The following is a 5,107-nucleotide window of genomic DNA, read 5'->3' as shown; positions in this document are numbered from 1 at the left end:
CTATTTCGCTTAGGTAAGAAAGAACAGGCTAGTAGTTGAAATAGAACGTTATTTTAGGGTACTCCGCCGTCGTAGCTACTATTGATAGTTAGGCGCTAAGCTATTCTATTGCTTAACTCTAATCTGTTGAAAGTGTAGGATGGTGTATGTGACTGTGGGAAGACGAGGACGCAAAAGCTATCTAGCTTATAGGGCTAGAGGTAATACGTAGTAGATGTTAGGCTATTCACACTATGCGAACAAGGAGCCGTATGAGTAATAACAAGGTGACGGAGTAGAATAGGTATCATGCCTCACAAACGCTTATTCTCTCTGTTTAAATTTCATATTTTAAGACGATACAAATGATATAACGTATAGTGTGTTTAGGGACCAGAAGTGTATTAAGAAGCAATAAGGGGAGGGGAGTAAACGTGTTATAAGAGAAGGGACTACTGATTATAAGGTCGACTAAGATTCTATTGAAGAGAGTACGCCCACAACATGGGGTGCAGACGGCCGAAATGAATCATTTATTCTCACGGTATGAAAGACGATAGCGTGGGAAGGGGCAGCTTAGGTTAGAAGGGTATAAAAAGACCAGCTCTAAGGGGTGAAGATCAAAATTTGGGAGACGGTAACCTTAATGGAGACTACCTCAGACGTAGCGCGTCTACATATATATGTAAACATATATATAGTGGGGGCTGAGAGGCAAATAAGCAAGGATTTGAGAGGTCAAGGTACATATAGGGACTAATGAGGTCCAGGCTCAGGGGATCGATTAATACTAAGTCTAGGGACTGTGAGGTTACATTCCTATATACCTCAAACCTAGCTAGACAGCTGTCTTATATAAGGCAATATACGTTAAGATAACGAATCCATACCCCGATTGAAATAAACGCTAGATAAATCCCTTTTAGAAGAAAGGTTATTGTTAAACACCTACGCGATCCCTAAGCTGCTCACTGTGGACTTGGTCCTGATTAGGCGACGATCGGTTAGCTATAGAAGAACCTTTAAATCTATTAACCCTTCCTAGGCCCTTCGTGAAAAGGAGCAGCCAAGCAGTTCGTCCATATACCCTGCGAAAATAAATCACATCTACTTCCTCACCCCTTTAGCCTTCTTAGGACCAGTTCTATGCTTATCCCATGATCTTGTCCTCCAGCTTTATAGGGTTATTAGTAACCTAGAGAAGCAGCTTTATAGAGAAGAATAAGGACTTACTTATGTGTACATCTGCAGCCGCCTCCTTCGCAACCCAGTTACCCACCACAACCTCGTCCGTATGATCTTCGGAACAGCAGTTATGCTATTATCGAAAGCATTAACTCGGGCCATGCGGAGAGCCAGGAGATACATAGCGTCGATAGCGATACTGTTAACGTGGCTTCTACTAGTAACCTAGGTAGTGATATTAGTGATAGGCGGAATGTTTTTGAAGTACTTCGTAAGGGACTAGCTAGGCACCTTGTTGCCTTCTTCTAGACTCCGGTCGAGCAAGTCGGCATACCAGTGGTCAGCTAGATGAGCCTTATACCTACAGCCATAAACACAAAGCTTGTGAGAAGCCTAGGTGTTGGTGATGATGCGCCTCAGCTCCTTGTAGCAGCTGCTAGAGCTACTAGAGACTATAACGACTATGGACTCCTAAAGTAAACGTCCAGGGACCTCATTAAAGCTGTTTTTAAATAATCTGTCGCAGCTGTGATCCTTATATATGTCCTCCTCGAATTCTGTTCTAATCCCTATGCCCCTAGTTATGATAATAGACAGCCTAGTAGTGTGTAGCTTCTTGTGAACCTTGTTAAACGCTAATATAATAGCCTGAATAGCATTTAAGATAGTGTAGAAGACCACCTAGTGCCCTGATGTGAAGGGCTTCGTCGTGAGGATCCTATTGACGATGAGGTAGCGGATTTCGTCATTATTCAGCTTGCTCTTCAGGGCCTGCTCGCTGATCGAGTCAGCGTTATAATAGGAGGGGAGGTTCATGCGGATAAACCGGGTTATACTGTTAAGCATCCGCTGAGTAGCCATAATATGAAGCTGGGGGTCTTTATTAACAATAAAGTGAGTAACTATTGTTTCTAGGTAGGTGTAAGGTCTTTAGGCACCTGTTAGTGTTGTGTGAATAGGAAAGAGTACTGGGGATCCATAGGGGCTATACTTACTGTCCGTGCTTGTTGTGTAGGGCTGCTACTGTTAGCCTTAGGGGTGGGGAGGGGGGGCCTGTTAGTGATAGGTGAAGATATGCAAATGCCAGACCTTCTGAAGATTCCTGCGCTAGAACCTGTTAACATTAGCAATAGACTGTAGGTTAGAAAGCGCTTTTTTGACATCACGATAAATGGAGATTTCGGGGGGCGAGCGGTTTGTCATCCGGAGCAAGCTCGGGCATGCATTTGTGACCTTTTGCATGGATAGTGCACGACTTTTAGAGTGGTTACTATAGTCTAGGTTATGGGTAGCTAGTGGGGCTACCTTCTATGTGAATGGGTGTTAGTCTAGGGCGATTAGTCTTAATTTAATATTTTTAACAGGTTTTCTACAGCAGTATGTATTAACGAGTCTAGAGAAGGTATTAGCTCAATAGCTGTAATGAATGTGGTGTTCATGTTCGTTAATGATAATAGGTACACTATACGCCTGTGCGTTGTCAGCTTCATCTAGTGGCGGTTGTAATTATATAAGCGGAATTCAACTCGTGCAAGTATCTCGTACTTTGCACGGGTTACGTTTTAGTAGCCTGGGTGGAACTTTTAGGCTATGCTAAGGCTTATTAGGTATAGCTGCGGTAAGTGTTCCCTCCCGTTTTTAAGATTACATACGCAGTAAGTTGGAATTTGTGGGTCAATGTGCACTCAGGGGAGCACAATGGTCCACTTTAATTTCTATGCTATAACGTAATCAGCGCGTTTTGTTCTTTCCTTCTGTAATTTGTCAAAAGTGGGTCAATGTACACTCAGTGAGGTACATTAGCCCACTTAAGCTTCAGTAGTAGTAGTGTCTAGGGTGAGGTTTAGACTATAGTTTTAGGAAGAAGTGACGCCTTTTATAGTAGAGGTCTTGAGCTAATATAGCGGGAGAAGGTATACACTAGGAGGCAGGCGTAATAGGATGCAGCGAATATTGTGATGCTAGCGAACAGCTTATTATTATATGTAGTATAAGCAGACTGGGAGGAGCAGTGGTAGTAGTAAGTAGGGTAAGTCTTTAGGTTAGTTTTAGCGTGAAATGAGGCTTACCCTTAGTCTAGAAACTAATCTGGTAGGGAAGACACGCTCTAGCAGCTAGGATTAATAGTATGCGGATAATATAGTGGCGTGCTAAATAGCTTGTGATGATATCTAGTGGGAGCTGAGGCTGGAAGCGAGATGTGGGTGACACCCCTACTTCTCGACGGCTCCTCTGCTGGCCTGCATGCGATGTTTTAGTAGCCTCCTTATACTAGGTGGGTGCTGACCCTAACTAGCGAGCCCCTATTACCACGCTTCAAGGTGATCAATCCAGGGTGATGAACTGCCTTAGGGTCTATGAAGGTGTCACTTTTGAAGGTTTATTTAACGTCCTGCGTAGACAATCTATATCAAAGCATCAGAGGGGATATAGAGAGCTAATGTGAAAGCTTGACCTGGGATCAGGTTGTTGTTACTCAGTGTGAGCAGTGGGAAAGTGAGTTATTAATTGAAATGTCTGCTTGCTGGGTCTAATTATAAACAGGCTTTAGCTATAGCTCTATCCCCTTTTGTATGTAATACTATCCCCTACCTTCAGTAACAGCCTAATGGTTGATTTCTCATGTCCTGCAAAACCACCTATTGGAAGGGGGCAGGGAACTTGGAATTTTTGGCAATTTTGACTTGAAGGCAAGAGGCCAGATGGGCGTTTTCGTAGGCGTTAGGCGTTATCACAGAAGGAAATGGCTTGTATAAGTAGACAGAGGCCTGGTCAGCCTGCGACGAAAAAGACCAAGCAGACAAGCAAGAAACACACTCGTTTTTGTACAAATTCCCGTTTTTCCTCGATGACTTCAGTGACCACCCTCTTAGAAGAGCCTTCGGGTTTCTTCAACCCAGCCCATAGAAAAAATTCATCAATTCTTACCCTTCCAAAATTGAATAAGAATGGGTGTTTTTGGGCTCCTCTGGCCTTGGTCAGCCCTGCTTTCGTCCTCCTTCTCGATCCCTGCTATGCCTCCTCGATTATTCGAAGCGGAGATGGGGCAGAATACTGTGTGGACAACACTGCTAAACTTCTTCTCAGCAGCCCATTTTCTCCTAAAAGATTGCACAACCCGAGGCATAAAGAGAGTGAAAAATATAGATGAAGCACAAGTTGGTCAGGCTTGCATTCATGCATTCACTTTCATATCTCTTGTGGTTGTCTAGAAAATCGATGCACAAGTGTTTGGGCGTTTTCAGGGGCTTTCCGCCCAGAGTGGAGCGTCCAGCACGATCGATGAGTTTTCTCCCTTGCCCCGTTGCACTATCCTTCGTTATCCTTCTAGCTAGAGGCCATAATGCCCTAGTATCCTACCTATCTACTGATTCTTTTCTCTAGCTCCATAGGGCTCATAATAGCCTAGACGAGTATCCCTATTGAGAAGAATGTGGCCTTGTGGTTAACCTCATTCCCAGCCCTGTACTCCGCAATCCAGTGCCCCGCTACAATGTCATCCTGCACTATCTTCTGAAGGCTCGTCTTCTCATTATTAGATAGGTTCACCTTGGCGATACGGACAGCCAGGAGGTGCATCATTACTATAGCGATGCTGTGAACGTGGCCCCCAGTAGTATTCTAGATGGTCAGCTTCTTAGCGGATGGGGTGTGCTTGAAGTACTTAGCTAAGGGTATACTAGTTAGCTTATTCGCCTTCTTCAGGCGGTCCTCAAGCAACTCAGCATAGTGATCGCCCAGGTGAGCCCCCTCCTCGCCAGCGCCAGGCTTAAAGGGGACCTAGACGTTAGTCTTGTTGTGCTTCAGCTTCTTGTAGTAGCCGCCGCGGCCATTAGGATTAGGAATAGTGATAACCCTAACCTCCTATAGGAGGGTTGCAGGGACCTCCTCACGTCCATTCTTAAAGAATCTCATGCGATCATTATCCTGGAATGCCTCCTCA

This window comes from Colletotrichum siamense (assembly GCF_013390195.1).
Source record: "Colletotrichum siamense strain Cg363 chromosome Unknown KSG_Cg363_contig11, whole genome shotgun sequence".
Lineage (NCBI taxonomy): Eukaryota > Fungi > Ascomycota > Sordariomycetes > Glomerellales > Glomerellaceae > Colletotrichum > Colletotrichum siamense.
The sequence above is the reverse complement of the archived record's forward strand: the minus strand, read 5'-3'. Positions refer to the sequence as shown.